Source organism: Macrotis lagotis, chromosome 2 (assembly GCF_037893015.1).
Source record: "Macrotis lagotis isolate mMagLag1 chromosome 2, bilby.v1.9.chrom.fasta, whole genome shotgun sequence".
In the NCBI taxonomy this organism is placed as follows: Eukaryota; Metazoa; Chordata; class Mammalia; order Peramelemorphia; family Peramelidae; genus Macrotis; species Macrotis lagotis.
Genome location: NC_133659.1, coordinates 240,797,494 through 240,813,395, shown reverse-complemented (window position 1 = coordinate 240,813,395; position 15,902 = coordinate 240,797,494). Strand labels below are relative to the sequence as shown.

Genomic DNA, 15,902 nt, shown 5'->3' with positions numbered 1-15,902 from the left:
TCTATATAGTATATCCCTATCCCTATCCATATTACTGTACCTAAACAGATGAGCATTCATCTAGATGATAGCTTCCTCCATGCCTTAGTAGACTTTCATGAACTGCTTTGGCCAAAGGAAATTCACCAACAAGTGGTCAGTCTTCTGGTCCTGTATCTAGTCCTCAGGGGACAGACTCAAAGTCAGTCACCAACTTGTAGAACATGTTGAAGTTTTTCCAATCAACTGGACATATTGGTCTTTACACATCAATGGCATAGCCTTCAATAATATTCATACCACGATAAAAGATTTTACTGGAGGATTTTGTACTAGTTGGATTAATAGCAATGCTGACTCAGGGCCGTCCATCTGTTGTTATTCCTTGATCTTAACACGACAGGTTCACTACCTTTGCTGATCAATCATATATTTATTTACTAGACAACATCCTTTATACCACTTCTGGTACTTTTCTTTGTAATATATTACAGTCTAATTATCTTTCCATTGCTCTTTTGACCAATTGCAATTTTGAAATTTGGGGAATTGGAGTGTTCAAAAATTGGTGATAAAAAAGATGAATTTTTGTGTCAGGGAACAGTTTAGGATTGTTTTTCATAGTGTTTAATTATTGAAAAACATTCAGTTTATTCTCTTCCTTTTTTTTTTTTTTTTAAATTCTGAGACCAGGTCATTGTAGAGTCTTTGGCCAAGATACTCATAGCCAACTTACTGGGTTACCTTTTTAACTATATGTTATAATCTGTACCTTGTGGTTTACCTGTACTAAGTAATTAGAAGTTTCTGTGTTATTGCCAGTTTATACTATTAATATTCTGTGCCCTCATCAATGAGTACTGCTAGAGTCTGCAAGCCATTCTTACAGTGGGGGCTGTTTTTCTCTTTTAAATATTATTCCAGATCAGACCTGACTGGGGATTCAGGTTCCATACTGGAGTGAATTGAATCACTTGTAGACATTTGTAGACTTTTAATAAAACAGAAACATGCTTAACAGCAGCATGGAAGAGATTTTTTTTTTTTTTTATCATTTGGCTTGTTGTGGTGCAACTTCTAAGAAGGGTGTATAACAAACCTGAAGAGTTTTGAGTGATCACAAGTCAAGAGAAATGTACGTTGCTAGTGGCATCCCTGAAGAAGATGCTCTTGGAAGAGGGGAAGGTGAGGAGAGTACCTTGGCCTAGGTTTCCTTCTGTTCAACCTTGACCTAGAAGCTATGGTATACCTGAGCATCAAAAAGACTGTTGATATTTGGATTGTCTAAGAACTGCTCCTCATATGTCATTCAGATCCATGTCACTTGAAATCTGTAGAAACTGTTTAGTATAAGGAGAATGTCTGATACAGAGAGCTTTCTAGAATTGGAAATATGGAGAATGGTGCCAAATGCAACCTGGGGATTTCTTGGGAAGAGGAAATGTTTAAGTGAACATAGAGTATAATGGAAGTAATAAAGTGTCATGCAAATTTAGGTTGGAATTTGGGTGAATGATATACAATGTAGATGGGTTGAAGTGGTTTTTTGATACTAACTAGCTAACTAGCTCAGGAGGTAGAAATAGAGTGTCATTCTGACAGGTCAAAATGCTGATTGTTAGCCTAAATCAGTAGTGGGATGTGTTTTCTGATCAAAAGGTCCAGAGCCCCTTGGAACCTGGGTTTTCGTAGACTTTTCAAACAAGGGCTGGTTGTGACTTGGCAGCTGGGGTAATGGGGTCAGGGAGGATTGGATCAGTAGCAAAAACTAAGGGGTTTCTAAAAATTAACAAGGAAGATAGAATTATCACTATACTGCATCAACAAGCTTGCTGTAGAGTTTCAGTGGTCAGTTTTAACTAGGATTAGGTATAGTTTAAACCATAAACCTATCAGAATTGTGTAACAGATCGCTGAGATAATGAATGGGACCATAGTTTCCTCTAACCCTTCATAAGAGAGCTCCCTTTTATTTACTTTACTGGGTCCTAGAGGAGCTGTTCCTTAAGGTACTTTGTTTCCTAGCTCATCTTTTTTTTTTTTCCAAACATCTTCAGTATTGCTTTTTGATTTCTACATCTTTAGCTTCAAAAACATGGAAAATACTTTACCTTAATACTTTTCTCCCACTGTATACATTGATTTGCTACTACTGCATCCATTTCCCCTACTGATTTCCTTTTTAAGCTTTCTTTCATTCATTGTGTAAAGTGTGCTAACAAAGAATGTTTAAAAATAAAGACAGAGACATCTCTGAAATTTTATCTGTCTATCTTTGAGGAAGAATATGATTCTTACTTTTTAGAGAATGAGAGAAGGGTCAAAGGAGTGGCCACTTTGTTCTTCTTTGAGAGAGCATGGTAGCAGCCTGGAATTATGTCTATTTTCCCTATTAAATATTGTTAATCTGGGAACACAGTTTTAGGTTCAAAAACACTAGCTTCCCTAGTCACTGGGTACCTTAAGCTTATGCCCAGCAATTTGATTTTTTCTGACCAAATGCTAGTTACCTATAAGCAGGTCATTACAAATATTGAATAGTGAGTGACACCATTATTAAAGCACATAGCAAACATAAATTGAAGAAGTTATTCAGATTAGCATATACTAGAAAAAGAGGGAATGAGCTCTTTAGATGTGAGCATGATGAGATCTGTGCTCAATCAAGACAGAAGCCCCCATCTTGACATAAGGGAAAATTTCTAAAAGTCTAGAAAATTGAGGACATAGTAAGAGACTAGCTTTGATTACAAGTCTGCCTTCTAAATTTTGTCTTTCTCTTTCCATGTGTCTTGAGTCTGTCCCCAGTGAGTCTGGAACCTCACGTATCTATTCTTGAAGCCAGAATAAAGAACATTTTTCCTCTCCAAATCCAAATTCCCATCAATCCTGTCTTCATACATGCATGTATGGCTAATTCAGAGTTATAAGTGAACACCTAAAACACCCTGGACTTGGAAAGAGAGTTACCTTTCAAACTGAGCAGAGTGGTTCCTGTTGTGAAATAGTGTGAAACAAAATTTGAATGTGCATAAATGGGGCCAAATTATGAAGAGCTAAGCAAAAAAAAGGTCTTTGGCTTTTTATATAGTTGTTCTTGTTTATTCAAGTTAGACGAGTTTTTTAAAACTAGTTGTTGTCTTCTACTCTCCTTCCCTCCCATATTCATTAAGCAAAATTTTAAAAAAGCCCCAAACAAATCCATGTCAAGGTTAAGTGACTTGCCCAATGTCACACAACTAGTATCAAGTGCCTAGGCTGGATTCACATTCCTGTACTCTTGACTCCAAGGCCAGTGCTCTATCCACTGCTCCATCTAGCTGCTCTGTTAGATGATAAATGGCATGTTTCTTTGTCATTCTTTTGGACTCATGTTTTATCATCCTATTGATCAGCATTCTGAAGTCTTTCAAAGTTTTTTTTTTCTAAAATGTTATCACTGTATAAATTGTTCTAGTTTTGTTTACTTCATTCTGAATCAGTTCAAAAAAGTCTAACCAAGACACATATGAACTGAAAAAAGTGAAGTGAGCAGAACCAGGAGCACATTGTAACCAAGAGTAATAGCAATATTAATATGTACATAATTGTAAAGATTATTATGAAATAATTTGAAAGACTTAATAACTGATTAGTAAAACAAGCTATCACTGTTCTAAAATTTCTTGATGAAAAATTCTGTCCATTTCCAGATAGAGAACTGATAAAAAATAATTCAGTACAGATTGAAACATTTTTCCTTTATTTTTCTTAATGTTTTTATTTTGGACTTGTCTAATATAGAAATGTGTTTTGTAATGACTTCCTATGTCATGCGGTTAGTATTACATTTCTTGCATTCTCTTTTTTTCAGAGTGCCTTCTTTCTTTCTTTCTTTCTTTTTTAATTTTTTAATAATTTTATTTATTTTGAGTTTTACAATTTTTCCCTTAATCTTACTTCCCTCCCCCCACTCCCCACAGAAGGCAATTTGCCAGTCTTTACATTGTTTCCATAGTATACGTTGATCCAAATTGTACAAATAATGTCTTTTATACATTACTAAAATATTCTTGTTTAAGACTAAACATAATAACCCCCTCCCTCAAAAAAAAATAGACCTGCATGAGCGATAATGTAAAGGAGAGAGAAAAAAATTAAAATAAATGAAAAAAATAATAATAGTAGTTGTGGCCAGGTGGCACAGTGGATGGAGCACCTGCCCTGGAGCCAGGAGCACCTGAGCCCAAATCCGGCCCCAGACACCCAACAGTCACCCAGCTGTGTGACATGCAAGCCACCCCAACCCCATTGCCCTGCAAAAACAAACAAAAAAAAGACCTAAAATAAAATAAAATAGTAATAGTAATAATAGTAGGGACAGCCAGGTGGTGGACAGAGCACTGGCTCTGGAGCGAGTATCACCTGGGTCCAGATCCGGGCCTCAGACACCCAACAATCACCCAGCTGTGCGGCCCCAGGCAAGCCATCCAGCCCCATTTGCCCTGCAACTCCCCCCCCCCCCCAATAATAAAAAATGTGCTTCAGTCTGTGTTCCAACATCTCCAGCTCTGTCATGGGTGGATCACATTCTTTATTATAAGTCCATCACAAAAGTTACTTCCATATTTTTCCACCGTTGCCATTGCTGATCGCAACTCCCTCCATTCATACTTGTTCACTTCCATATACTATATTTTCTCTCTCCTTTCACTCTATCTTTGCTATAGGGTAGCTGAGTGGCACAGCAGACAGATCTCCGGATCTGGGTCCAAGAGGCCTTGAGTCTCCATACCACCCCTTAGGCCCAGCATCCACCTGTCCCTATGGTCTCAGACAGGTCATCCAATCCCAGCCCCTTGCAAGAAGTAAAAAAAGAAAATGTGTTCTATCTGACCACTCTCCCCCCATGGTCCATCCTCTCCTCCTTTATTCACATCCCCACCCCTTCCCCCTGCTGCTCCCTCCTTCTTACTCCAGATGTCTATAGCCCATTGAGTATATATACTGTTTCCTCTCCTAGCCACCTCTATGAGAGCAAAGGTTCCCTCGTTCCCCCTTGCCTCTCCCCTTCCATATCATTGCAATAGCTCATTGTAATAAAGAAAAATCTTATTATATTAAATATCTTTGCCTATTCCCCCCTCTCCTTTTTCTTTCTCCCATTATATTTTCCTTTTAGCTATTGACTCCATTTTTACACCACATTATATCTTCAAATTCAGCTTTCTCCTGTGCTTCATCTATAAAAGCTCCTTCTACCTGCTCTATTAAATGAGAAGGTTCAAATGTGTATTATCAATATCATTTTTCTATGCAGGAGTACATATAGTTCATCATCATTAAGTCCCTCATATTTTCCCCTTCTCCTCCACTCTCTATGCTTCACCTGAGTCCTGTATTTGAAGATCAATCCTTCTGTTCAGCTCAGGCCATTCTAATAGGAACATTTGAAATTCCCCGGGTTCATTGAAAGTCAATCTTTTTCCCTGGAAAAGGAAATTCAGTTTTTCTGGGTAGTTGATTCTTGGTTGCATTCTGAGCTCTTTTACCTTCTGGAATATTATATTCCAAGCTCTATGAGCTTTTAATGTAGTTGCTGCTGTGAGTTGTTGTGTGTAGTTGCTGTGAGATCCTGATTGCAGCTCCATGGTATTTGAATTGTGTCCTTCTGGCTGCTTGTAATATTTTCTCTTTGACTTGGGAGTTCTGGAACTTGGCTATAGTATTCCTATGGGTTGGTTTTTTTGGATCTCTTTCTTGGGGGGATCAGTGGATTCTCTCCATTTCTATTTTACCCTCTGCTTCTAGGATATCAGGGCAATTTTCCTGTAGTAATTCTTTGAAAATGATGTCAAGGCTCTTTTCCTGGTCATGACTTTCAGGTATTCCAATAATTTTTAAATTATCTTTCCTAAATCTGTTTTCCATATCAGTTGTTTGTTCGATGAGATGTTTCACATTTTCTTTTAATTTTTTATTCTTTTGGTTTTGAAGTATTGAGTCCTGATTTCTCATAAATTCAGCAATCTCCCTGAGTTCTATTCTTTGTCTGAAGGATTTGTTCTCAGAGAGCTTTCTTATCTCTTTTTTCATCTGGCCAATTCTGCTTTTTAAAGCATTCTTCTCCTCAATAACTTTTTGAACTGTTTTATCCATTTGACCTAAGCTGGTTTTTAGCATGCTATTTTCTTCAGCATTTTTTTGGATCTCCTTGACTAAGCTTCTGACTTCATTTTCATGTTTTTCCTGCATCTCTCTCATTTCTTTTCCCAGTTTTTCTTCTACCTCCCTCATTTGATTTTCAAAGTCTTTTTTGAGCTCTGTCATAGCCTGAGCCCAATTTCTGTTTTTCTTGGAGTCTTCAGATACAGGAGCTTGTGCTTCCTCATCTTCAGACTGAGTGTTTTGATCCTTCTTGGGCACACAGGCAAAATATTTCTCAATGGTGTTCCTCTTATTTCTCTGCTTGCTCATTTTCCCAGCCTTAGCCTGTTTTTGGGGTGCTTCCTGAGCTTTTGGGACACTCCCACGAGGGTCTCAGTGTGTGAGGCTCTCTCTTCCCTCCTGGTCTGTGAATGACCATATGCTCCCCGCCTCTGCCACGGGCCTGCTATTCTATGTGGGGCCTAGACTGCGATCAGGATCTGAATGTGGTCAGAACCCCAGAATCCTGTTCCGGGGCAGAGGACAGATCTCGGCACTCTCTCTCTTCACTCCCCTCCCTAGGCTCAATGGGCTCATGCCCTGGGGGTTCCTGCTTACCCGCTCCACCTGCTTCTGGTTCCTGGATCTGGGCTGCCATGACCACACTGCTCGCTGTGTGCTCTGAGGGCTGGGCTTCACATGCTTGCTCTGGCAGAGGTCCCCCGCTGTTCTCCCAGTTTGTCCCCAGTGCTCCCGAGGCATAGGTCAGGTAACTCCCCTGCTGCTGTGAGCCACGCCTCCCAGTGCCCTGGGGCTGCCTCTGGGAGGCTGAAGTTCATTTGCTCTGGTGGCTGCCTCTCCGACCCCAGGAGCAGAGCCTTTCTGCTCTTTTCCAGGTTACCTTGAGTAGGAGAACTGCCTCACTAGGTCCCTCTGTGGGTTCTGTATCTTGAAAATTAAGTTAGAGTCCTTAGTTTAGAAGTTTTATGAGAGAGCACCTAAGAGAGGATCCTCTCTTGTTACCATCTTGGCTCCATCCCTTATATATACTTTTCTCACTTGATTTTCAAAGTCTCTTTTAAGCTGTCATACCCTGAGCCCAATTCCTGTTTTTCTTGGTGTCTTTAGCTGCAGGAGCTTGTACTTCCTCATCTTCAGATTGAGTGTTTGATCCTTCTTGGGATCATAGGCAAAAGTATTTCTCAGTGGTGTTCCTCTTTTTTCTCTGTTTACTCATTTCTCCTGACTGTGCCTGGTTTGGGGTCCTTCCCGAGCTTTTGAGTATTATTGGGGTACCCCCCCCCAAGGATTTCCATGTGTGAGGCTCTGTCCTTCCTCCTGGTCTGTGAAAGACCATAAACACACCCCTCTACCATGAGGCTGAGGTGGGGGCGGCCCTGCTGTTCTATGGAGAGGCCTAGACTGCGATCAGGATCTGAATGTGGTCAGAGCTACAAAGTCCTGTTCCAGGGACAGAGGACAGTGCTCTGGCCATTTCTCTTCAATCCCTTCCCTAGGCTCAGCACTCATGCCTTGGGGGCTCCTGCTTACTGGCTTCTGCTTCTGGTTCCTGGATCTGGGTTGCTACTGCTCGCTGAGTGCCCTGATGGCTGGGCTTCACGTACTTGCTCTGGCAGAGGCCCCTAGCTGATCTTCCAAGTTGTGCCCAGTGCTCCCTGAGTGTAGGTCAGGAAACTGCTAGGGCTGCTGAGAGCCTTGGCTCCCAGTGCCCTGGGGCTGCCTCCAGGTGGCTGGAGTTCCTTCACTCTAGCGGGCTACCCCTCCAACCCTGGGAGCCAAGCCTTTTCGCTCTTTTCCAGGTTAGCTTGGACTGGAGAACTACCTCACTGGACACCACTGTGGATTCTGTCTCGAAAATTTAGTTAGAGTCCCTTTGTTTCTAAGTTTTGAGAGAGAGCACCTAAGAGACAATCCTCTCCTGTCACCATCTTGGCTCTGCCCCCATTTTTTGCTTTCTCAATGAATAGAGAGGGCAGAGTGTTTGGAATTGAAAATAAAAATAAAAGAAAAAATTAAAGCCTTCCCAGTTTCTCCTGAAAAGTCCATTTCATAATTTTCTTTTCTTTTCTTTTTTTTTTTTGCAAGGCAAAAGGGGTTAAGTGACTTGCCCTAGGCCACACAGCTAGGTAATTATTAAGTGTCTGAGGCCAGATTTGAACTCAGGTACTCCTGACTCCAGGGTCTGTGCTCTATACACTACAACACCTAACTGTCCCCATAATTTTATTTTTTAATCTTTTAATCTAAACTACATGTAGCAGTAGTTTTTAGCAGTCATTTTTTGCAAGGTTTTGAGTTCCACATTTTTCTCCCTCCTTCCCTTTCCTCCTCCCTCCCCCGAGAGAAAGCAATCTGATAAAGGCTATTGATCAAGTTGTGAGAGAAGAATCAAATTCAAAAGGAAGAAAGAAAACAGGGAGAAAAAAATGATGTAAAACAACTTTTAAAAATTGAAGATAATAAACTTTAGTCTTCATTTAACCTCCATAGTTCCTTTCCTGGATATGGATGATAATTTCCATCATAAGTCTCTTCAGATTGTCTTTGATTATTGTACTGTTGAAATGAAAGTCCATCATAGTTGATTATCACTCTGTTGTTAGTGTGTATAATATTCTTCTGGTTCTGCTCATTTCATTTAGTATCAATTCATGCCAGTCTTTCCTTGCTTTTCTGAAATCCTGTCCCTCATGATTACTTATGAAACAATAAATAGTGTTTCATCACATACATATTCCACAGTTTGTTCAGTCATTTCCCAATTGATGAGCATCCCCTCTATTTCCAGTTCTTTGCCATTACAAAAAGAACTGCTATTAATATTTTTGTACATGTGGAATTTTTAATGTTTTTCATGATCTCTTCAAGATATAGATTCAGTATTGGGATTGTTGGATCAAAGATAATGCACAATTTTATTGTCCTATGGGCATAATTTCAAATTGCTCTCCAGAAATATTGGATCAGTCCACAAATCCATCAGCAATGCATTATTTCCACATCCCATCCAACACTGATCATTTTCCTTTCCAGTCATATCGGTCAATCTGATATGTGTGAGGTGGTATCTCAAAAATGTTTTAATTTATTTAAACATTTTAAAACTACAATAATTTTCTGTTAAAGTCATAAACCACAATTAGCCATTCTCCAATAGGAGAAAAGCTCCTCATATTTATGGTTTTTGTCTACAATGAAAAGATCTGATATAAATATTTTTGTACAAATAACTCTTTTTCCTCTTTTATTTCTTTGACATATAGGAGTAGTATTGGTATAGCTGAGTCAAAGGATATGCACAGTTGGTAACTTAATAAACACAGTTCCAAACTGCTTTGCAGATTGGTTGGATCAATTCATGCATTTGTTTTCCCACAGGTTCTTCAGTATTTGTCATTTTCCTTTTTTGTCATTTTTGCCAGTCTGATAGATAAGGGTAAAAACCTTAATTTACATTTCTGTCTTTATTAATTAGAGATTATTTTTTATAAGATTGTCTAAGGATTATATTTCTTCCTTCAAAAAGTACATTTTCATAACCTTTGACCATTTAGCTATGGGATGACAAGATGAGGAAGGAAAGCAATCCGGGCATGGGAGACCACCAGTGAAGAGGACAGAGTTGGAAAATGTGGTGTCTTGTTAAAGGAAGAGCAGTAAAGTTAGAGTCACTATAGTCTCCTGCTTATAGAAAAGGAAGGGATGGACTTGTCTTCTTATAGCTCTTCTTCTGAGTAACCATAATTTTGCAACATCACTTTTTATTTTTTTTCATGATTCTGTTTGCATTGTTTTAGTCATTGCATTGATCAGTTTCTTGGTTCTTATTACTTCACTCTTAATCAGTTCATGTAGATTTTTCCATGTTTCTCTGTATTTGCATTTGTAATTTCTTACCGAATATTCCATTGCATTCATGTACCTTAATTTATTTAGTCATTCTCCAATCTGTAGAAATACTTATGGGGGGGCCATAATTATTAGTAGTGGCCTTCTTGGAATATGAGCTTGTTAATGAAATCTCTCAATCAAAAGATGGACATTTTAGTCACTTTATTTTACAGAATTCCTAATTTCTCTCCAAAATGGTCATGTTATTTCTACCAACAATGCATTAGTGTGCCTATCTTCCCACAGTCCTTTAAACATTGAATATTCTCATTTTTGTCAATTTACAGAGTCCAATTTAGATTTTTAAAATATGTATACCAAAGATATGATAATGGAGGATGAAGACAAAAGTATAACATAGTCCTGTAAGAAGAAAAACCTTAAAGGTTTGTAATGAAAGGCACATTTGAAGGCATAGGAGTACTTTGACAATTTGAACATCTTTCTGGGCTAAAAAGTCTTGGATATTAGATTAAAATTAAATTATTTCTGTCAGATTTGTACTTAAAACTCAGTTACAATATTAATATTTTTTCTTTTACATCATATTTTTGGAAGTTATAAAGTATTTTTTAAATGAAATCACTTTGGTTCAGTAGTTGGGGAATACATTGGGTTAGCTACAGTTTTATCTTAACATTGATTTAAAAATTAGTATTGATGTTTTTTGTTTTTATATGATCTATATTAGATTACAACATAATAATGAGAAAAAGATATGGTTTTATGATATGTCATTTACATTTTTTTTTTTTTAGGTTTTTGCTAGGCAGTGGGGTTAAGTGGCTTGCCCAAGGCCACACAGCTAGGTAATTATTAAGTGAGGCTGGATTTGAACTCAAGTACTCATGACTCCAGGGCTGGTTCTCTATCTACTGCGCCACCTAGCCTCCGCACACTGCACCACCTAGCCGCCCCCATTTACATTTTGTGACATGTCAACTAAATAGTAATAAAAAAAGATATGACATACAATTAAGAAGATTTAACTTTGAATTTAAATAAGATAGTGAAGATAAAAAGAAAAAAGATAAAAAGATAAAAAAGAAACATAGAAAAATCTACATGAACTGATTTAAGAGTGAAGTAATAAGAACCAAGAAACTGATCAATGCAATGACTAAAACAATGCAAACAGAATCATGAACAAAAGAAATTAGATTGATATTGATTATAAACATTTTGGACAGCCAGACTCTATAGTGGATAGATAATTGAACTTGCAATCGGGAAGACTTATCTTCATGAGTTCAAATCCAGTTTTACACTAGTAGTGTGTAATCCTGGACAAGTCACTTCACCCTGTTTACCTCAGTTTCCTCATCTCTAAAATGAACTAGAGAAGGAAATGGTATAGTATTCTAGTATCTTTGCCAAGAAAACCCCAGAGGAACTCTGTACTAGAGGTGATAAAATAGGGAGGTTGTTGAAGACAAATTACAAAGAGAGTTCATCAAAGACAATAAATTTCAGATTCTATTGATAAAAAAAATCTACTGACCTATAGTCTTAACCTTTCCATCTATATAAAATATTTGTGAGTGTCATCTATATATAAATTAAGTGTATCCTCAATATTAATAGCCTCAGTATTAATAAGGACAGATAGAATGATTACAGTGCTTGCTTTTTTTAGATTCACTTAGTGTATAATAGTGAGTTCAGGCTAGGAATCGGCACTTTTATTTTAACTTACTTTATTTATTTATTTAACATATTTTTATTATAATTTATTTTTTGACCTTATTTTGGATTCCAGGTCTTGGGACCATGGACATTGCTGAAGTTGTTTTATGTGCATAATTTCTGTTTGTAGAATTTTGAGAGGTCATGGGGAATCAGATAACATTTCTTTTTCTCTTTCTTTTTGATCATGATCATATGACCTGGGACCTTTCTGAACTTAATTTTGTATTTCAGAGTTCCTGTTCAGCTCTTGTCCTTAAAACTTTTTTTTTTTTTTGTTTAGGAATATTTGAAAGAATGCTATTTCATTAAAAATTCATTTCTTCCCTCTAGGTTATATAAATCTCTTTTGTCTGGTGGAATATTATATTCCAAACTCTCTTTTCATTTAAAGTAGACACTCTCATGTCTTTCATTGCTGAAAATTTTTCTTTTGGGGCTTCTCTCAGGAACTTTGTCTTTTGATTGTAATAGAACTGGGCACTTTTCCTTTAAGATTTACAAGCTTCAAAAAAAAATCTTGGTTTTCAGAGAGTTCATTTATTATTAAATTATCTCTCCTTGACCTGGTTTCTACATCAATTTAAAAAAAAAACTTCAGATGGTTTTAATTTTCTTTATTTTTTTAATCTTTTGATTTTGTCCTAATATTTCATAATGCCTGATTGTTATTGATTTTTGTTTAGTTTATTTTTCTTGGCAGGGAGTCTGTTATTTGGTAGGGTTTACTACTTTCTCTTCTAAGTTATTTTTCTTCAGTTTTTTTCTTCCAGAGATTTCATTTTTATTTAGTGTTTCATAAATTTTCTAAGCTTTTATGTAGTCAGTTGCATGCTGTTAAATGTTTGACAACTGATTTTCTGAGGGGGAAGCCCTTAAGTTTAATCTAATTTAATCTAATTATTAACATTTTGTCTTTCACTTTCTTAAGGATTCAATAATTCAAACCCTGATTTATAACATTTTTGAATTTATGAAGTAGAAATACTCACACAAAATTTAATAATAGTCTTTTGCAAGTCACTTTGAACTAGTGCCTGTATTTAGACTTTGTGGTAATTTTTCCCTTTGAGTTTCTGCTTATAATTGTTATAGGTATTTTCTCTATCTATAAGGAGATTGTATTGGGGGCTTCTCTGGATCTATAAACATTTTTTTTGGTAATTGGTTAGGGTCTTCTTTGGCTTACTTGTCTCTCTAACTTTTGTTAGTCAATTAGGGCTTTGTGCAAAGGCTAGTACTTTTGGGAAGGTGATCAACTTGTTTTGCTTTTGCCTTGGATCTCCTTGAAAGGCAAAAGCAGAGAGGCCCTGTTTTAGGCCTCTCTGGATCTTTGAGGTTCAGAGCATTGACTCTTCAGGGCCTCTGTGGCATCTCAAAGTAGAATATTAGGCACCTCAGAGCTCCTGGACACCTGACCTATCCCAACCTGAGTACCACTGTGTCATTTAGAATGGTGACATTCTAATCACACCCTGTTTTTCCCAATTTGAGACTTTATAATCTTCCTGTTTTTTTTTCAATCAGTTTGAGACTTTATGATCTTCCTGAAGTTTTCTTTGGGGGGCTTCCCTTTTTATTTCCTTTGGACACAGAGTCTTGAAGCTGCTGGTTGCTCTTTTAGGTTGGGTTTGTTTGATATTTTGCTGGCTTTGCTCATGACTTTGCTCTTCCCTATTGCCTTTGGCTGACTTTTGGGGGATTTTTGGAGTGGAAGAACTTCGATGTAGTTTCTCATTGAATGTCTTGATCATTATTCTAACTTAAATTCCCATTTTTTTAACTGAAGAAGGTATTTACCTACTATGTGAGAATCTGGGTGGTCCACCTCTGTGCAGGAAAGCATTTTAGCCAGAAAAAATTTACTTTCATTTTAGCACAGTATTTGATAAAGTCTCAGATGGGAGAAATTAGGGCTAGATAGTTATATAGGTAAGTAGATTTGATACTAACTGAGCCAGGAAACTCAAAGAATTGCTATTCTTTGTTAAGTACTTATTTTAACATTCCTTTATATTAGTTATGTTAGCAAGTAAGCTCCTTGAGGGCTTGAATTTGTATCCCCAATTTTTAGCAATTAGCAGACACTTAAGTTTTTTGACACTTAAATTTTAAAAAAATTTAAATTCATTTATTCTTTTCATTAATTCAGCTTTTAAGAAAGTCAGTCATATGCCAAGGTTCTGGTTGGTCTTTGTGCTGCTTAACATTTTTATCAGTGATTTATATAGGAGGTTCAAAGTTGGATTGTTGGTGGCTATGGTTACAGTGTAGGCCTAAATTTAGACAGAGATTGACATGGAGCGTGATATCTGCTTTTGCTGTTCTTCAACGTCCTTTCATTTCAGTGGAAGATGAGGGAATCTATTTGGGAGGGAAGGCAACTTAGAATAAAATATACTCACATAGGTATTTTGGCCACTGAAAAAAATAGTTTCTCAATTAATGGACCCTCAGTCATTGTCTTCCCTTCCTAACTACATATGGTTTTTAGGGCTTCTGTATTGATTGCTTTTATTTTTATCTCTGCTTCATTTATGAATAAATTCTTCAGCCTCCCCTTCCTAGACAGCCATCCCTTGTAATGAAAAAGAAAAGATGAAACAAACAAACAAACAAACAAAATGAAGAGGTAAGAGCAGTTCAGGAACAACCCATAAACTTAACCTAATAATATATATACAATATTCTCTACCCATATTTTTCCCACATCACCAGTGAAGGGGGGTTGCATTTTGTCATCTCTTTGAAAATAAACTTGAATATTATAATCACAAAGCATTGACTTTTGTTTCTTTTTTTCCCACTTACATTACTGTCATTACCTTAATTCTTTCTATTAATTTCTTACTGCATAGTTGTATTTGTTGTATTCATGTCTATTTAGCTATTCTGCTTCTACTTTGTTTAAAATTATTCCTTGGAGTCAGTTCTATAGTTAGAGTAATTGAAAGGAGGGTAATTCCCATTCAAATCCTTTGAAACATTTTTGTTCCAGGGTGCCAAAGAATATTCTAGATCTGTGTAGCTGACCAGACAAATGTCAAAGGCCTTGTAATATAGTATGAGATAGGCAGATTGCTGAGTTGTGATACCTGGTGTACTGAAGTTGTCAAACAGTCTACATCAATTCACATGCCACTTTCCCCTAAGTGTACAAATTTGTCTCAATTAACCAGTGATAGAATGTAGTAGACAATTTGTCCACCAGGTAGCAATCTATTCCAATCACCAGCCACCAAGGGGTCTCTGCAGAGCCCTTTTTACTCATATTATTTCCCATACCAGGACTTTGTGGGACTATGTGGCAGTGCAGACTGGCTAGATTAAAACAATTTATGTTAGGGGATTAAAAATGAAAATATTTCTCAAAAATATATTTTTAAAATAGGAAAAAACTGAGTGACTTACCTCACCACTTCATCTATGATCCCACCTTGCAACTAGAATTTTTCCTTCAATTTAAATGATTCTTATCATTTAGAATACATAAGTAGTTATGTTCCTGTGACCAGTTTATTTAACATATCACTAACAAAAAAGGTTTTAAACTCTGTTACATGGTTGATCCATGGATATTCTTCTGCACTCACAAGTAATGGAAAGGGAATAAGGGGAACAGTGTTAGTGTTTAGGGTAAGGCTCTAGGTCCCAAACTATAACAGTAAAGACAATGGAAAAATAGGAATTGAATAAATGAATGAATGAATGAAGAATTTATTAATCACTTAATATGTATAATACATTGCTAAGTGTTAGGGATATAAATGGAAAAATAAGACAGTCCTTGTTCTCAAAGAGCTCCCATTCTAATAGTGTAAAAACATGCAGAAAATTTCAACTGTAAGTTGCATGGAAAAATTCTTAGGGTACAATAGCAATACTGATGGTAATACTTTTCTTAATATTATTTCCATGGATAAAATCACATCATTTTTCTGATATTGAACCATTTGACAATTTCAGAGACCTGAGTAGCAAGAACTTTCTTTTTGTTGCCTTCAAGTGCCTACAGGAAGAGTTTCCAGGGCATGTTTTCCAGGATGATGATTTCAGGGCATTGGGCTGGAAGCATTGCTCTTCCCAAAGGGTTGTGCTGTCCCTCTCTGACTGTGGGGGGTTAAAGTGGTGGTAATGAAGGGACATGCTGCAAGAAGCTTCAGTCTCCTGGCCTTCTTTAAACGAGGTAATATTTGTAA

The 15,902-nt window shown here is 37.0% G+C and overlaps 1 long non-coding RNA gene across 2 annotated transcripts in view; it reads left to right on the top strand.

Annotated features, from left to right (window-relative positions):
* Nucleotides 1–15,902, top strand: part of LOC141514496 (uncharacterized) — a 96,694-nt gene that overhangs the window by 608 nt on the left and 80,184 nt on the right. The gene's annotated exons all lie outside the window — the stretch shown is intronic.